The 19,584-nt window shown below is 41.6% G+C and overlaps 1 protein-coding gene across 4 annotated transcripts in view; it reads left to right on the forward strand.

The window, feature by feature from the left end:
• The first annotated feature begins 1,276 nt into the window (after positions 1 to 1,276).
• TBC1D5 (TBC1 domain family member 5) overlaps positions 1,277 to 19,584 on the forward strand; it is a 324,955-nt gene continuing 306,647 nt past the window's right edge. For all 4 annotated transcript variants that reach the window (XM_037387032.1, XM_037387031.1, XM_037387034.1 and 1 more), the window contains exon 1: positions 1,277 to 1,465. The gene's annotated coding sequence lies outside the window, so the exon portion shown is untranslated. The remainder of the gene's footprint in view (positions 1,466 to 19,584) is intronic.

Genomic DNA, 19,584 nt, shown 5'->3' on the forward strand with positions numbered 1-19,584 from the left:
CTTGCCCTGAAAAGGCCCAAAAAGCAAAAAAGTTCCTTTCTGCGAGTAAGAGGAATTTTAAGATATGTCCTCAGAGATTAGATGTAATAAATTCACCATGTAGTTACTCCTAAACTTACAATGTTTTATTCCTGTTTCACATTTCTAGGCATATTTCAGATTGATCACCTTTTCTTCCTACATTGCCCTGACATGATCTAATAGTCAGTGCCAGTTTTAGGCTCATCTTTCCAAGATGTGGGTTCACATAATACTTCTGCTTCAGCTGGTATGGATGACGGAGCATGTCTCCAGTTTTTCGCCTTGTACTGGACCCCCAGTGAAAAGCCTGGATCCCCGGCCCATTACCAGGCTTAATTAGAAACCAGAGAACTGTCACAAAGAGCAGCCTAAAACACCGAGCGCTCCACTTAATCTTCAACGTTCACATCAGTCTATTGCAGTTTTCCTTGCAAGAACTGTCCCATACTAGGTGGTGCCCTGCAATAGCTCACATTCCTTCAGGATTTTTAATGAAGGACCAATGCCAAGCAAATGGCAAATTCACCGGATCTCCCCCAAACCGAAGAAAGCGAATCTTTTTGATTAAGCTGATCTCGAAGGTATGCCAGCGACCCATGCCTGCCTTGCAAATGTGTTTGTCTCAGGTGAACCACTACCGACTTACAGAAAATCGCGCGCAGGGAGGCGGGTTACGCCACTTCCCAGGACAAGCGGCCCCGGGGCGGCAGCCGGCACCTCCCCGGGCTCCAGCCGGGGCCACCCGGGCCAGCAGAGCCCAGCACGGCCCGGCCCAGGCCGCTCGCCGGGCCCGGCCCCCCGCTCCTTCCACCAGCGCTGCCCCCCGGCCGGCCGCTGGCGGGGAGCGGTGTGCGGGTCCTCGCTGCCCCATTTCAAGCCGCTTCCCGCCCTCACCCCGGCCTTGCGCCAGCGGACACCGCGCTCCGCGGGCGAACAGCAGCGCCTGGGGCTGCCTCGGAGGGCCCGAACACACGGGGAAACTCCGCGCTCCGAAAAGCCCTGGCGCCCTTCTGCCGGGGCTCGCTGGAGGCAGGCGGCAGCCGAGCCGCGCCACGGCCCGCGACGCGGAAAGCCCCGTCCCCCCCCCTCCCCTTCCCCCGGCGGGCCCGGCTCCCCGGGCACCCCCAGCCCCGCCGCAGCGGGCGCAGGCGGCGGGCGGCGCAGACGGCCCGGGCCCGCGGCGCGGAGGGCGCCTGCGCGGAGGGGGCCGGGGCGGGGGGGCGGTGCCATCGCGCGTCCCCGCGTGCGGCCCGGGAGCCCTTCCCCTTCCCTTCCCCGGGCCTCCCCCACCGCCTCCCCCTGCCCCGCGTCCCTCGCAGGGCGCCGGGCCGGCGCGGGGGTCTGTGTGCCGCGCTGGGAGGGAGGGAGGGAGGGAGGCGGGGAGGGGGAGACAGAGAGAGGCTGAGCCAGATCTTCATGCCACTGCAGGCAGCAGCAGCAGCAGGTAAAACCAGCCCCAGAGCATCTGCTCCCCTTAACCCGCTTGCCCCCCTCCCCGCCGGCCGCCCTGCAGCCACCGTGCGCCGGCCCGGCCCCCGCCGAGGCCTTTCCGCGGCGGCGGCGCCTGGTCCCGCCGCCCCCGGCCGTCAGCGGGCAGCAGCGGGGCCGGCAGGAGCGGCGAGGCCTGCGCGCACCCGGCAGCCGCCGCCGCTCCTCGGCCTCCTCGGGCTCCCAGCCCCAGGGCTGCCGGGCGGGGGCCTGGTGCCGGCCCGGGCCGTGCTGGGGCAGGTGCGCCCCGGCAGGGCTCTCTGGAGGCAGCGGCCGCTTCTGGGAGGGGAAAGCAGGGGGGGAGGAGGAGGCAGGTTTGTCACAAGGTTTCCCTCTCTGGATTTGTGGCGGTGGTGGTGGCGGCGATTCTGGTGGCTGAAGAGGGAAGTTAAGGTCTTCATGGGTTTCCCCCCGCCCCCCCCAGGCCTTGAAAGACTTATTAGAATCTTGGTTTCCCTCCACTTTTCCTGCCCCAGCGCCTCGCTTCCTCCCTGCTCTCACCTCTCTGACTCAGTCTGTGCTAGCTGCCCAGTATATCGCCATCAGTGGTAGATGTTTCACTATCACACTTTTTTTTTTTGTTGTTTTTGTTTTTCTTCCTTTATGATACATTAGTTCATGTGGTATACAAGTCCGGATTTCAGTTCAGGGACTGCAGTGCTCACATCTTAGCTGTTTGAGAGTTTTATACTCTTAGGTTACTGTACCATACCCATTAGTAGTTTAGTTTAGCTACATGTCCTATGGTGTTACGCATCCTGGGGGCTTTAAGTCTGTTTTTAAGAAATACTTGTTCCATCCTATTGCCGTAGCATTACTTTACTGGTTTATATGTGTGAAAGTGGTATTTATGTGGAAGAGTCATGTTCCAAAGTCTACTGGGATTGCACTCGGGAGACAATACTCTTCTAGTTCTGCCACTCGGCTCCACAGCATCTATGCACTGCTTTACTTTCAGTAGTCCTGCTTATTTTTCCCTTACAAAGCACTCTGAAACTTGGTTAAAAAGCACCACATAAGAGAAGTATTTGTTTTTGGACCAATGAAACTTCATTAAAGTTGTTGTTTGTCAGTTCTGTTACTTGCCACACACTAATTCAGCTGCTTCCTGATTATACCTTCTTTGTGAAAACTAAAGCTTCCAAAATGTATTCTAAATAAATATGGGCTGATTATTGGTATTGAAAATGTTTTTAAGAATTCATGGGTCATGAAACATACAGTTAAATTAATCCTAGATCCCACCTCTCTCTGAATCATCATCCATTGTTACATTTGCAGCTTGCGGGTTGCAATACTGTAAGATTGAAATCTAGGCAATAAGAAAAAGATATTGTTTGTGGATGATGATTTCAGTTTTTGAAACCAGTCCTTTTTTTCCCATAAATGTAATAATTGTCTGATTTAACAGAACTGTGAATCATCAGTTGTCAAACTTCTCTTTTACTGACACGTGGCCCGTGTACAACCTAAATGCTGCTGTCCCAAAAGTCATATGTATATATATAATGGTAGCGATTACTGGAATTGTTACAGTTAAGGTTATTCAGACTGTCATGTAAACACAGAATTAGACACAGCGTACTCCAAAGAAATTGTTGAGTTTGTAAACTTTTTTGTATGTTTTCTTACCTGAAATAGATAACTCTGCTGCTGAGCCAACAACGGGAGCTTACCCTTGTGTAAGCTGTGAACCTACACATAATGAATTTCAGTGCATAACAAAGTATGAGACACTGAGCCATTACTGTTTTTACATATGAAGTGCATACTGTGAAGGCAGTGCATTTTTTTCCCCTCTAGATTTTATGATGGCTTCATAATTTAGCTACTGCAGATATGGTAAACTCCTGTGAAAACTGAACATTTCAAAAGATACTAATGGCATCCTTTTGTTAGTGAGATGAAAACTCAAGTCTGTTCTCCATCTTTGTGGATGGGAAGTTGACCAAGTAAGGCTTGTACTGTTAGCTTTGCTTAACGTTTAAACTGACAAGTGAAACATGCAAGAACCTTATTTCACCACCTCAGAAATCTGAGGAAAGCCACAGACTTGATTTTTAACAAATAGTTTTTCAGTTTCTGCAGCAATATTAGCAAAGTTTACTTGTCATACAGAAATGGTTCAGAGCTTTTCTTAAACTACTGTGCCACCTGTGAGAGTGGCACTTGCCTTTGAGAAATGTGAGACCATTCCTCTTGCATTTTTCCTTCTTTGCCTTAGTGTTGACTTTACTCAAATGTTATTATTTTCTCTTTTGTTTGCATTTGCATCTTTTGGACTTTGGTACCTTGTATTAATATGCAAGAACAATGTGATTTGGTGGAAATGTGTTACACATTCTCTGCCTGCCTGTGATTTATACTAATGTAGCGATCATCTTTCCTGTCTCCAGGTTGTTCTTGCTATTATTACTTCATTTTTCACTGGGGAAGGGCTATGCAAAGAACTGTTTTACACTTTGCCCTGGAAGGTATGCTGTTGACAAAGTTTTAGAAAGCTTACTTTGTGCTCCATCTTTAGGATTTTTATCTTAAACTGTTAGGTATGCTGCTGTAATTGACAACAGCTGTTCCTGAGAATTGTGGAGGGTAGACAGTTTCTAAGATAATCAGTTCCTAGTCCATTTGAGGCTTTGTTGATTAGCACGTGTAAGAGCATTTTGGATCAGGAGCCAGTGATGTCTGCAGAGTGCAAATGTGGTATGTTATCTAAACTGTTTGACTTAGACTCTACATGGCTCTGTACTACATAAGCTATAGGTTTTGTGTGCTTTTTCTTCTAACCCTGGAAAGTGCCCAAAGCAGTTGTCTGTAGTCTATAAAGTAAACACAGTTCTTTGGCTGAGTTGTGCTCTCAGAGGAAGAAGGCTGTTAAACATGATAGAAAGAGTTGCTCGCCTGTGTTTGGTTGCTACATTAGTGAGGCTTAAATGCACTATTTTTGATCTTCAAAAGAAGGGGTATAGGGAAATGCATACCATTTCCAGTTTCTAGGAAGGTTACTACTGTGGTCTGTGTTTTACTTAAGAATATTTTTACCAGTTACCCAAGTGTGAGGTTTTTTTTTCTGATGTCACAGCTTCTGTGACCAAATACTTTTAAAAAAAAGGACATGAAAATGATGCAGAGTTTGAGGTCCCTGTCATACTGGATATAATCTTAATCTGATAATTCACATTCTTTTTATTGATGTTGAGTGGAAAAAAAGCATGATTACTCTGAATCTTGTGGGACTCTGTGTGTGACAGTCTTTGAGGAGAAATGGTTGACCATATTTATGACCATATTAACTCTGAGAGTTAAGGAGTAAGAGCCAAGCTGGCGCAGTTAGTCAGACTGCACCCAGACCTTGAAAATGAACAGTCAACGTTTAGCGTATTTTGGCTAAAGGTTGATGAATTACCAAACAGAATAGAAATGCCTCTGTTAATGATTAGATGTAGATTTCCCAAAAGCACTGAGTCGTAAGGTGACCTGAAGTCTGCTTGGAAGTAGTTTGAAAATAATAGGAAGAATCACTTGTTACTGATGTAGAACTGAATGCAGCAGAAAATAGACAGTATCATGGTATCCGGTGTTCTATTGAAACCCCCCCCATATTTTCTTTCTGTAGTATTTAGCTTGAGGAGCTTTTTGTTCTGCTAATGGGCTGGCAAATTGTTACTTTAGGTTTATTAAAGAACCTCATTATCACACTACTAACTAATCTACTTGTGTGTTTGTGAAAAGTTCATGTGCTCGCATAAGTTGACTTGCATTTAGTACTTTATCATGTAGTGGTGCATTAGAGTAGAGATCAAACATATCTTAATACATGAACATTTTACCTTATATATATTACAGCGTCAGTTTTTGTGTCAATGGGTTTGTTTTCTGAACTTCTAGTTGGCTAAGTTTTGGGGTTTTTTTTTTTTGTTTGGTTTTGTTTATTTTTTTTTTAAGTACTTAGAATCTACCATTTACTTCTCTGGATGACTTGTTTCCACCACACATCTTTACCACTATTTAAAAATAAGGCATGCAGTTGTTGTTTGAACACATTTGAATGCATCTGTCATTCACTGGTTCTTGTTACCTTGTTTGTATCAGACTGCCTTAAAACTTCATCTGTCCCTTTGATACCGTATTTTCACTCCTCTGTGTGGTGGGAGTCCCTAGCGTTTAAAGGCAGATACAGATTTTAAAAAATGTAGTTTTAAAAAAGCATCAATAGCTCATAGCTTTGCTGGGCTGACTGCTCTAGGACTCTTGGATAGGTTTAACGAGTATGCTGATTTAAAATCTTTGTGTCTCAGTGTTTTTTAACATCTGATCTGGAACATCTGTTTAACAAATGAGTTGGAAAGAAAATCAATGTGATGTGATACAATTATACCATTTCAAGTCTTTCCAAGTATAAATTGAAATTATTTATTGATTATTTTTTATCTTTCCTTCTGATTTTTAATACTTGTGCCACCTCTGTCTAGTCATGGGCCTCTGCTGTTGTTAAGGTGTTTGTTACTGACTCTCTTGGCTGTGTCATACATGGATGTTTTATGTTTCTCAGTTGCTACACTCCATAACTCTGTTGATGGTGATCCAGCCTCCCCTTTTCTACATTGTTGATCCTGCTTTTTATTTTTTTTTTTCACACTTGCTTCTTTTTTCAAAAACATTGGGGGATTTGAATTACTAGGATGAACTGTAGCCAAAATTGTCCTGTTTGTTAGCTGTAGAATTGCCTGACCATAGATAAAAGCCCTCTTAAGGAAGTTTTCATTTTCATTTTTTGTATCTAAAGAGTTTCCTTCCCAATTAGTTTTGTTTGTAACTCTTTTCCCATTCAGAAGTTTTGAAAACTTAGCAATATGACCGTGTATGTGTATTGTATGTTTACAGAGATGTCAGTAATCTCTGTCTGGCTATGTAATGTGATCATGATCAGTAATTCTTAGGCTATACCCAGTTTCTAGTCCAGTGACTTACTTATTTTTAGCTGTTATAATGGGATATATGATAATTTCTCTGTTTTGTTATGGTGAGTGCGGTTAGAAAACCGTTGCTAATAATTTTTAAAAACCTGATGTTTTTACTGTTGGCGGTTTAAGATCCTGAGATACTAGGTTTCATTATTAAAGACTTCAGTTTGACATTTTTCTTTCAGTGCATTACAAATACAAGCTTACAAAGTAAATCCTACTGTTCTCTAGCTTGAGCTGATGTCTGTAACAGACCTCTACTGTCACCACCTTCTGAGTGAGCTGTCTTGTTTAACTCTTAGACCCACATGTAGTCAGTATCCTTTGGTTCTAAACTATCATGTAACGAACATCTGAACAATGTTTCCTGAAACAGGCTTGTGCCTGCTTGATAATAAGTGGTATTTTTATTTGATCTCTAGCTTTTACACAAGTGGACTTTTGGCCTTTTTCCTTTGGGGAAGGAGTATAGCTGTGTGATGTGTATTGAGAACAGACGTGAGTTTTGGGAAGGTGTGGAACTTGTTGAAAGGTTTAAAAAAATCTTTCTAGAACTGTAGAAGTGCATTTTTGCCATTTAGACTTCACTCTGACATTACCATAAGAGTCGTGCCTGGCATCGGATGAATTGCCACCCAGGCTGTTTTGTCACTTACAGTGGTCAACAACAGGTGTTTAAAAGGGAGTTACCAAAAAATTCCGGTTGTGGAATAATTGCTGTGCTGTGGAGCTCCTCAAATTCTTGTCAGTACGATGCTGATCCTGAGTGTTCTTCCCTGTAGTGTTTTTCTGGTTGATATGTAATTTTATATAGGTGGGCGTTTTCATTATCCATGGAAATATGTACTCTTTTTACAGATTTTGCGGTGTTGTATTTATAATCTACCTTCTCAATGTCATGCACAGCACTCCCTCCTGAATTCTTGAGTAGCTTGAAGCTCAGTAGTTGCCTGAGCAGCACTGATCATTATTTCTTATCTACTGTGCTCTAGATGTGTCAACAACAAATTTGATTTGCCAGCATGCTGCCCATTTACTTATATTTTTTAACGTCATTAATCTCACATGGTGTTGATGAATATGATCATATTCTGGGTCCTGAAATTTTCCATTAGCACTGGTGGATGTGACCAGTGGCTCCTGCATCCTGTATGATGTGGCTATACACACTTTTTCCTCCAACCTTTGTTTTTTTCCTTCTGTCATTGTTCACAGCAAGGCAACATCTATATCTGAATGAAGATCTGCCTATATTTTGCTGATTGAAACTTGACATGTTGCAGGGGTGAAAACTGTTGGTATCTTTTCTGATCTTCCCCAACAGATTCTCTTTCAAACTTAAGTTTATTTTTTTAAACTGTGATTTGTTTTTCTTTCTCCTCTGCTTTAAAAGGCCTTGTCAGTTTCTCTTCTGAAAGGGCAGTGGGAAGCCTGACCTCTTTTAAAAGTAGAGATTTTTAAGCCTGGAATGGTGTGTTTCATGTTTATTTTGTAATTGTTATGTCAACATGCTTGCTACAATGTAAATCTGTGTAAGAGGCAATTCAGTGTCAGGGTGGTACTTGGACTTCTTTTACCTTTTTGACTAAACTTTATCTGGAGTATTCATGATTCACGTTTGTTAGTTTTGTAGAGCCTTTCATCTATAAATGAAAACAGCAATAATAATTTTCAGTGAGAGGGAAGCAACTTATTCAAGGCCAAACAACAACTCAAAGGGGAAGAGCCAGTCAGAACCCAGATTTTATAATATCCCATCACAGCTAAAACAGGAGCACACTGCAAAATATTTAATAAATCACACAATTTAAATAAGCTTTTTAAATGGGAGAAGTGAAAAGTAATATAAACATTTTAAATAGTAGCCTATGTGAAAGAAAGTTGAGAAGTGAAAGAGTAGATACATCAGGAGAATAGTACTAATGCTTATGGGACAAATACAAGGAAACACTTGGTATACTTCTCTTAATGTAAATCTGATAGATTATTTGATAATTGTGCTGGGGAGCATAATGGGGTTAGGAATTTCTTTCGTGAGAAGGTGGCTCTCAGCTGATATTCATGTTTGTTTTGCGTGTCCTGCTTCCTATAAAACTTGTCTATACTTTCAGCATGGTGGCTTGGACACCTGTAGCATATACAGCCTGTTATTTCTATTGGAACCACATATTTAAAAAAATATATGTGGGAGCCTTGCTTGTTTTCCAGTTATTTATGCATCAGTAGTATAGTCTTTCCTGCTTTAAGCCTGACTCATTTTTAATTTACATCATTTACATGTATGCCTATGGTGCTAATAAATATATCCAGTTTGGGGAAAAGTTAAAAAAATTCAAACACATAACTGTGCAATTCTTTTATATAGGGGGGTGTGTGTGTGTGTGTGTATTTTTTGTAGACTGAAAACTAAACATGGTGCTGCTTGTGATGATACCTTTTAAAGTTTGTTATACCCCATAATCTTGATGTACAATGTGTTAAGCAGTCTAGGCTAATATGCCAAAGATATCACCTCCTTTGGTTTTCACTGTAGATTCACATTTTTATGTAAAGCTTATACTAGTTATAGCCCGCCAATTTTACTGCTTTGTGAAAATGTAGCAGATAATATTGAAAAGAGTCTTTTCATTTGAAGTGTGCAGAAATCTGGATTCCTGTAAATTTAATTTTTGTGGCTGGATGAAAGAACAGTGGTTGAGCACAAGTAGAGGAAAGTGCAACAAGCAGGAAGTTTCTGACTTCCTGTAATCAGAGGACACTCATGTCCCAGTCAGTGGAAAGGTTTCTTCCAAACACACCAGTCAGTTATATATATTCATTGTGCACAAAAAACATTTAAAGCGTTCAATCAAAAGCCAATGTCTTGAAAGCTAAAAAAAAAACCCTAGCATTTTAGATTAATAGAGTGGGTGAGTTACAGTTATGAGTTGTTGCATTTTTTTTTTAAATGCATTTTTTAAAGAATGCAGCTAGTTAGAAGAGATGAAAATGTTTTATGAATGAAAGTAAAGTTAACCTTTTTATTTGTGAATTTACTTCACAGTTTTCTGGGGAGATATGACAGAGTGAAGTGTCCATTGAATTTTTTTTTGCTACGTTGTGTATTACTACAAATAAGTTCTTTTTGGGCAGTTCTCCTTTCAAATGAAAAAAAAAATAATTAATATAATTGTTCCTATATAGCATTTCTGAAAAATACTGTAAGGAATATAAATATTTTGCACTTGGAACTTTTCCTTTTTTTCACAGGGTTCCCTTCTGTAGTCAGGATGGGTTTAACTAGTAGAAAGCTAGTTTGGTTTTTGGATTTTTGCAGTGGTCCCGACTCTCATTTATTATGCTTCCCATGAGTCTGGATTTGAAGATTACTCAGGTGCAAGATGACAGCTGATGTTCGACTGCAAGTCAGGGAGTTGGAAAGTGGTTTAAGGGATAGAGGTAATGAGATACGTATAGGGCAGGATGTACTTCTCCATTTCCAGCTGATTACTAGCTGTTTGTGGCCCCTTTCATACTACAGATTTTTCAGAAATTCAGTGTATATGGACCCCAGCAGTTTGCTGGTTGCTTTTGGTTTCCATCTTTGGTCAGTGAAATTTATTGATTTGACACACTCTCAAGATAAAAGGTCAAACTTCAGTTTGCAGAGATGGAAAAGCTGGCCAGTCTTCTCTCTCATATTACTTTTGTCTTGAGTCTTAGGTATGTTCTTAGGGTGAAGTGAGAGGAATTCTATACCTGAGAAGAAATGAAAACATATACTGAACAGATACAAGTTAATGCTAATTTTCAGTAACCATATCTGATGATGTCAGACATATACTTGGTGCAGTTGTGTTGCCTTTACCCAAAAATGCAAAATCCATTTATCACAAGGTTTAGCCCTTGTGAAACAGTGGGGAGGAGCAAAGGACAGTAGCAGCAGCTGTCACTGGACATAGCTCCATTTTGATGTAGTGCATGACTGGAATGGATTGAGGTACACATACAGAATGACCAAGTGGCACGATGAGCTGTTGCAAATCCAGTGGAGATGGTATGTTACTTTAATGGCACTCCTGTGCACACTCTACAGCCACATTGATTGGAGAGGGTCCTAATTTGGTTTTAGTATGTTTACATGTTTTTGTTCTGGTCTTTAGGGATTTTAGATAAACTGTTAAAGTTCTTGTGTCATAGAGTCATTTAGATCAGAAAAGACCTTTGAAATCATCAAGTCCAACTGTAAACCCAGGATCGCCATGTCTGTCACTAAACCATGTCACTGAGCACCACACCTATGCGTTTTTTAAATACCTCCAAGGACGATGATTCCACCACCTCCCTGGTAGTCTGTTCCCATGCCTGATGGGAAATTTTTTTTCCTAATATCCAATCTAAATCTACCCTGTTCTAAATTGGAGGCCATTTCCCCTTGTCCTGTTGCTAGTTGTTTGGGGAAAGAGATGGACACTCACCTGCCTACAACCTCCTTTCAAGTAGTTGTGGAGAGCAATAAGATCCTTCCTGAGTCTCCGCTTCTCCAGACTAAGCAATCCCAGTTCCTTCAGCCACCCCTCACAAGACTTCTGCCCTCCTTTGGACATGCTGCAGCACATCTAAGTCCCTCTTGAAGTGAGGGGCCCAAAACTGAGCGTACTATTCAAGATGTGGCCTCACCAGTGCTGACTACAGGGGGATGATCACTGCACTGGCCTAGTCCTGCTGGCCACACTGTTTCTGATACAAGCCAGGATGCTGTTGGCCTTCTTGGCCACCTGGGCACACTGCTGGCTCGTGTTCAGCCGGCCATCAACCAGCACCCCCAGGTCCATCTCTGCCAGGCACTTTCCAGCCACCCCTCCCCAGGCCTGTAGTGCTGCGTGGGGTTGGTGTGAGCCAAGTGCAGGACCCAGCACTGAGCCTTTATTGAACCTTGTCCAGTTGGCCTCAGCCCATAGGTCCATCCTGTCCAGATCCCTCTGCAGAGCCTTCCTATGCTCCAGCAGATCAACATTCCCCCCAGGTTGGTGTCATCTGCAGACTTACTGCAGGTGCACTCAAGCCCCTCATCCAGATTGTAAATTAGAATATTAAACAGGTCTGGACCCAATACTGAGCCCTGGGGAACATCACTTGTGACTAGTTGCCAACTAGAGGTAGCTCCATTCACTATCCACTCACTGGTCTCTGCCATCCAGCCATCTTTTAACCCAGCATGGAGTACACCCATCCAGGCCATAAGCAGCCGGTTTCTCCAGGAGAGTGCTGTGGGAAATGGTGTCAAAGGCTTTACTAAGGTCCAGGTAGACAACATCCACAGCCTTTCCCTCATCCCTCCCTAGGCAGATCATCTTCTTGTAGAAGGAGATCAGGTTAGTCAAGCAGGACTGGCCTTTCCTAACCCCACGCTGGCTGGGCCTGATGCCTTGGTTGTCCTGCACATGCTGCACAATGGTGCTCAGGATGATCTGCTCCACAGCCTTCCCTGGCTCTGAGGTCAGGCTGACAGGCCTGTAGTTTCTCAGATCCTCCTTCCTGCCCTTCTTGTAGATTGGTGTCACATTGGCTAATCCAATGTCCAGTCTTCTGAGACCTCTCCAGTTTGCTAGGATTGTTGATAAATAATGGAGGGTGGCTTGGTGAGCTCCTCCACCAGCTCTCTCAGTACCTTCAGGTGAGTACCATCTGGCCCCATAGACTTGTGCCTAAGTGGTGCAGCAGGTCACTAACTGTTTCCTCCTGGACTGTGGGGACTTCATTCTGCTCATCCTCATCCGGTCTTCCTGCTTAGGGGCCTGAAAACCCAGAGGGAAGCTGGTCTTGCTATTAAAGACTGAGGCAAAGAATGCATTAAGTACCTCAGGAGTATAGTAGAAGAAAAATATGTAGTCCTATGTATAAGTCAGTATTCAAAACTGGCATATGCCAGGAACTAGAGCATGCTGTTGCTGTTTCATAGCTTCTGGGTGAGACTAGATTTTTACATTAATTTACAGTAATAGTGTATGATCAGTCATGGTTATAATTTCCACTGTGAGTAATTTTATCTGAGAAGAGGGCAAATGTGGGCTGAGTGAACATCATTTTACTCCTGTAACAGTTTACCCAGATTGAGTCTACCAACATACTTTTATCCCATGCTACAATTTTTGTAGGTTGACTGGAGTCCTTAATTTTCTAGAGCTGCTATTATTTGTCATTTAGTCCATAAGCATGTTAGACACCTCCTAATACAGATAGTCTTTTGCCAGTGTTTCAAGGTAGTTTTTTCAGTATCTCCCATTTTCTAGTATGCTCAGAAGCTCCAGACTCACACCATCGCCTTCCAGAAGAAATGAATCAATCTAGCTCAAGCAGTATGAGGTTGAGAAAGAAGAATGGCCAGGTAGAAAATGGGTAACTAGGGCTTAAACCAGTGGGCTGAAGAGGAAAACCTTCAATATAAAGCTTATTAATTGGCATTGAATAGCCTTTTTTTCTTTTTTTTTTTTTTCCCTTTCTTTTAAACACTGTGTTTCTTTTAGATCCCTCTTACTCGTTTCTCTGTAGTCTCTCTCTGCTCTAGTGCTTGCTAGGACTTTCCTGAGCAGGAAGAACCTAGCATAATTCTAAGATTCCACCTTCTGGAAAAATGAAACATAATGTGTCTTGAACCATTGCTGGCCATTCTTCTTTTTTATTTTTTTTACAGTGTATGTCTCGACACTTTGTTTGCCTGAATTTTTTGCATTTCAGGCTCCTCTTCTTCTTTGTTTTCAAGCCGTGTCTAGGTCCAGCGGGAACAGATGTGATGGTAAGATAGTGTCACATGTGGGTTAACCACAGTAGGCAGCTAAGCACCACATAACTGCTTACTAGAAAAGAAATGTGGGCAAGGAAGAACAAATCTATTACCAATAAAGATACAGTTTTAGATATTGAAGCAGGTTGTATTGGCTAACAGTGTTTGTGGGAGTAATGGAAGACACATGCTTTTACAAGGGTTGCCTTAGATTATTGTAAAATGATATTCAATGGTAAAGATGCAAATAAAAATAATGTAAAATTGCTGATGAGAGGCTTGATCATTAAAGACAGCTCTCTTTACAGTTGTTGAAGACTTTGTCAACCATTTAGATGAGCATTTTAGAAGTTGCACACTGTAGATTTGATTGGGAGGCAGTTGGATAAGTGGGAAAAATGATGATTTTAGATGTATAGTCAAGTTGATGCTTACATGTATAGATCTTACTAAAAGCAACAATAACAAAGTTTCAGATGAGATGGGAATATATTGGAAGATGAAGAGGGGCTGATGAAGATCACCTCCCCCTTTCAAACCTGAGTAATGGAAAATGGTGACAAAGATGTATTTGATACTGAGAGAGAAAAAGCAGTTGAGGATTTATCATTTTTCTCAAATATTCAGTTTGATTTAGAAAGGTATCTCTAATAGTATATTACACTAAGCTGACACAGTTTCTGATGTGTTTGGTATACTACCTGTACTTTCTCCTCTAAAAATCAAAAACTTAAGTTGCCAGCAAGTCTCTAGATTGCTAGTATTGTATTTCCACTAATGTTTCTTACTCACCCTGACCAGACAACTTCTAAAATTATTATTCAGGTTAACTTCAGAGGTAGCAGTTTCATTTTTTCAACATGATAGTATTTATCTTTCAAAGTCCTGAGTTACAGTTTGCAATGATTTCATCATTGAAGTGTCCTGAACTGACAGCAATAAATTAACTGCCATTTCACTTGAGACTTATTGCTGTCTACAGTTAAGAATTTTGGTTGGTGAAATGTTATGGCCATGCCAATTTTATTTGTGTTCATTTTGCCTAGTTTTGAAGGAACAGAAACAAGCGTCAATTCCAGAATTCTGTTGTAACAGCTAGTATAGGGGTTGTCATGATTCATTGCTCTGTCTGTTTGTAGCATCCACTGGTTACTATGGCTTTCCATGTAGTACCTTCTGATATGCTAACCTCTTCCCTGTAACTTGAGATACATTTCTGTACTTTCACTGTCTTTACAGAGTGTTTCAAAGTATTTACTTTCGTAGTCTGTGCCACCATTGTGATATATTGACTTGAAGACAAGGTAAAGAATTACAGACAGTGAAATGAAATTGAAATGCAAGCAGACTTTTTAATCACATGTACATGTAAACAAATGAAAAAAAGATAACTGACATCTGTCATCTTGCATAGGTGAAAGACAGAAGGAGAAGCTCTCTCTTCCACACTGGACATTTGCTGTGATAACTTCCTCTCAGAACTCTAGCTCTGCCATCCAGCCTCTTTAGTGTATCTGAAGTGGACTGTCTTAGAGCCAGAGCTCAAAGTTCAACACTCTGCTGTAAGCTTTGTCATCCAGGACAGTTGGTTACAGATCATATGACTGCACCAAGCTTTGCTGGGCATTCGTGTGCCCATGGGTGCGTGTAAATTAACAATAGTTCTTGAAAGACGAGTTATTTTATTAATAATACGACGAAAGAAAAAACAAATAAACCCCCAAACTCCCTGTGTCCTCAGACGACCTGGTCTCTTGAGAATTATTTTGTGACTTTTCTAATAGAAAAGGTCTGACATTGAGTGTGGAATAGCTGCCCCTTGTTAGTGACCCAGCTGCACCTTGATGATGGAATGGCATAGATCTATCTGCTCTAGGTCTAGAGGGAATGACAGTGATAAGGTGAGATTAAAGCTGGACTTTTCTTTCCCTATGCCCAATTAAATCTTCATTTGACATGCCCTTCTGCAGAAATACGGTGAGGAGGGGCTGCACAGTGTCTGCCCTCTTGTACACATTGTCAGATCCTGCCAAGTGATATTTGGCAGGGAATGTATAAGGAAGTTTCTGTCACCAAAAGTAAGTGAAGAAAACTCAATACTCTGCTGGATGTGAATGGTTACATCTGAATTTAGTCCCAGTCTGTTGACTGGGTACAGTGGAAGTCTTAGATGCTGACCTCTACACAGCTTAATCACCTTGGTTTTGTTTGGCTGGATGTCTCCAGCTCATGTTTAGCCCAAAGCTGAATTCTCTTTTTGCTTTAACTTTTGTCTTAATACATCTGATCCTCACACTTTAATGTTCAGTAATGCTTGTGTAAAGTCAATTGATAATGTATTACTGACTAAGAAAAACTCTTCTTATTCATTTAGTGAAATACTCGTACAAGGCATCATGCATCTTTGACCACTCAGCTGTGGTGGATCTGGGTGTATATGCTTGTGTCACCCAGTCTGTCTTGGTTATGACAGTTCATGAAATGCATTTCCAAGCGCCACCTGTTCCCTTAATTCTGTAATGAATTAAAAAAAAAAATAAATTTGGGTTTTGTTTCTTTTTTTTATTTTATTATATTTTTATTTATATCTCATTAAGATAGAGTAGATACTGGGAGATTTTCAATATTTAGTCAGTGTAAAAGGTGCTATGTATACATATAAGCATGTTGGAGTTCTAAATAGGATACATAAACCTTATATATATATATATATATATATAGTAAGCAAATTATCTTTGCTTTCAGTGAATCTTGATCCTAAGGAAGTGTCTGGAGCATTCTGGCCAGGAAACAGCTGCTGTTCCTAGAACAGCACTGAAGTGTGCATGCATGGGAAAAAAACCAGGAGAAACTGTTCTGTGATAGTTCACCATGCAAACGTTTTTCTCCCATGCTGGTGGTGCTGCCTTAGTCTATCAGAAATTTCCTACAGTCCTACAGGTGGACTATATTTACTAAAGTCTACTTGATAGGCATTGCTATCTTCAGTGACTGATTTGTGGAGAAAGACAATGTTACAGCAGCTGGTCTTGTATTACAGTTAGGGAAATGGTTCATTGTTAGACATGGACTGTGAGAGCACATCAAATTTTGAAATATGCAGAAGTAAAAGTAAATTAGATTTGTATTTATTAGGAACTTTGTATTTTAGTTCTACAGCTCACTCACTTGATCAGGTATATAGTCATCAAACTGAAACTTTGTTTGAGGAGTCTGTAGTCCAGCATATGTGATAAAGGAGGGCGAGTGAATAACCAGGGCTTTCAATGGTGACCCAGACTAATAATTAGACACACAACTGTTTTCATAATCCTCAAATGACATAGTCTTCATGTTATCTTGTCATGTGACTAGAAGATAGAAATGCAACAGATTTATTTTTATGTTTAAGATCACATGAAATGTGTTTTCATAGTGCAACTCTTTTGATTGTGAAGGTAAACCCTCATAATAAAAAATGTTAAAGAATTTAAGGATACATTCTCTAAGTTAATGTATTTTGCTTCTGTAAATGTACAGGAGGTTGGGAAGTACAGGATATAAAACTTACATGGACATTATTCCTGCTGTTTGAGGTTGACTTGGCTTCATATTTAGATTTTGGACTTCAACCGATTTCATTAGTTAAGCTATATTTTTTTTTTTATTAAGTATTGCTTGCAATGTGTGTGTGTAATTTTAGGGTGAAAACATCTATGCTTAAGGCACTTGTCTTGAGTGCCAACATTTGGCAGGTACAGGACAACCATGTGATGAGGCCCAGCCAGCAGGGGTTTACGAAAGGCCAACTAACCTGATCTCCTTCTATGACAATGTGACCTGTTTAGTGGCTGAGGAAAAGGCTGTGGATGTTGTCTATCTAGACTTCAGTAAAGCCTTTGACACCATTTCCCAAAGCATTCTCCTGGAGAAACTCACTGCTCATGGCCTGAATGGCTATATTCTTTGCTGGGTAAAAAACTGGTTGGATGGCTGAGCCCAAAAAGTGGTGGTGGATGGAGTTAAGTGTACTTGGTGATGGGTCACAAGTCACAAGTGGTATTCTCCAGGGCTCAATACTGGGGCTAGTTCTGAGTATTGAGTGCACTCTGCAGTAAGTTTGCAGACAAGGCCAAGCTTGGTAGGAGTGTTGATCTGCTGGAGCACAGGAAGACTCTGCAGAGGGATCTGGACAGGATGGACCTATGGGCTGAGGCCAACTGGACAAGGTTCAATAAAGGCTCAGTGCTGGGTCCTGCACTTGGCTCACACCAACCCCACGCAGCACTACAGGCCTGGGGAGGGGTGGCTGGAAAGTGCCTGGCAGAGATGGACCTGGGGGTGCTGGTTGATGGCCGGCTGAACACGAGCCAGCAGTGTGCCCAGGTCCTGGCTTGTATCAGAAACAGTGTGGCCAGCAGGACTAGGCCAGTGCAGTGATCATCCCCCTGTAGTCAGCACTGGTGAGGCCACATGTTGAATACAGTTTTGGGCCCCTCACTTCAAGAGGGACTTAGATGTGCTGCAGCATGTCCAAAGGAGGGCAGTGAAGCTGGTGAAGCATCTAGAGCACAAGTCTTATGAGGGGTGGCTGAAGGAACTGGGATCGCTTAGTCTGGAGAAGTGGAGACTCAGGAAGGATCTTATTGCTCTCCACAACTACTTGAAAGGAGGTTGTAGGCAGGTGGGTGTCCATCTCTTCTCCCAAGTAACAAGTGATAGGGCAAACAGGTTGTGCCAGGGGAGGTTTAGATTGGCTATTAGGAAGAGGTTGAGTCAGCATCCTTGGAGGTATTAAGAGACGTGTAGGTGCGGTGCTTGGGGCCATGGTTTAGTGGTGGACTTGGCAGTCCACATTAGGTTAAAGGCTGGACTCTGATCTTAAAGGTCTTTTCCAACTGAAACTATCCTACTCTATTCTATTAAAATGAAATGCATATTTGTAAATAGTAAGCACTCTGGATAGGTAGCCTATGCCGTCTCTTTCTGGCAAGCATGTGAATACATGACGTTGGTTTACTGTGAAGTATTGTGTGTGATGCTGTACATTACTGAAAACAGCTTTAACAGTAGCATAGAGAATTACTTCAGTGCAGTTTATTTTTTAAACCTAGTTTGCTTCTTCACAGCATATATTCTTTGGCTTTTTCTAGCATTTCAGAGGATTTCTGTTGTCTTGCTTTGCTATTCTGAAGGTATTTGTCTCTGTTACGGAATTTAATTGATCTGGTGGGGTCAGAGGAATTATCTGCCTGTATGTTTTTGCTGCGTGTCAAACAATACCTTGTTATCATTATGAATTCTTGCATAAAATGCATAATAAAGCACTGGTATGGCTAAGTGAAATAATGCATTACTTTCTGGATGCCTGCTGAGTAAGCACTTAGTTCATGAAGTCCAGTGTTGAAGGCCTGTGGTTCTGGATGCTTACGGTTTGTTCCAGGAAGAAAATATTGGTCTGTACTTACCAGTTCTGAGTGACTTCACTGTTGATGTCAGTGATGGAAAGACCTGCAGCTAAAAAAACTTGAACTCACCAATATAGTTATAATCAAGATAAATTTACTGGACGTGAGAGGTGGGAAGAAGAGGGTGTGCACCAATTGATTAAGTTAAGCTGTTGTCTGTCCATTCTTTCTGGCTCTGTTTCTAATAATTAACTGTTTATATCTGCTATTGGTCTTCTGTAGTGGTTATGGTGTCTGTGCTATGTTAACATTAATTTACTTGGTATGGGTTAAAATTTAATTTCAAAAAAAGTCATATCTAGAATTAAAAAGTAAACATTGATGAATATGATTTTTAATGAGTGGCAGCAGGAATCTTATAAATACACTGTAAAATTACACTGGAAGATACATTGAAATGGATCTAGTGAAGGTAGGCTTTTTTTAAATTAGAAATGTTTGTGAAGTCAGGATGGGCAGAATTATGTAGAACATCAGAGGTGATGCTGAGAATCAGGAGATCAGGAAGGATAACTAAGGATAACTTCTGAACAGAAAATCCAGTATTTTTAATCACCTTTATTTGAATTAAGAGCATGAAAGAATGTATCTTAAGGCTGTTAGTCTTTAAACAGGATGAATTTTAGATTCTGATCTGTGTCAGTGAAGTGTTTTACCTTGAAGTCTTGTGGGTAGCAATCCAATTTCCATGTGAGTAATAAAATATGGATACTTTGGAGTTTAGTCAGTGAACAAATCTGAGCAATTGTTCAGATTTAGAGTGGAAGAAAAACAAGCATTGGTTAAAAGCTGGTTAAAACCTTAAAGTCCCTGTTAATAAGAAGTCTCGATACTGGAATTTAGGAGAGAGAAGGAAAAATAAATTAGTCAGGAAAACCAGTCCCATGGTTGTTCATGGGCT

Source organism: Falco rusticolus, chromosome 4 (assembly GCF_015220075.1).
Source record: "Falco rusticolus isolate bFalRus1 chromosome 4, bFalRus1.pri, whole genome shotgun sequence".
Lineage (NCBI taxonomy): Eukaryota > Metazoa > Chordata > Aves > Falconiformes > Falconidae > Falco > Falco rusticolus.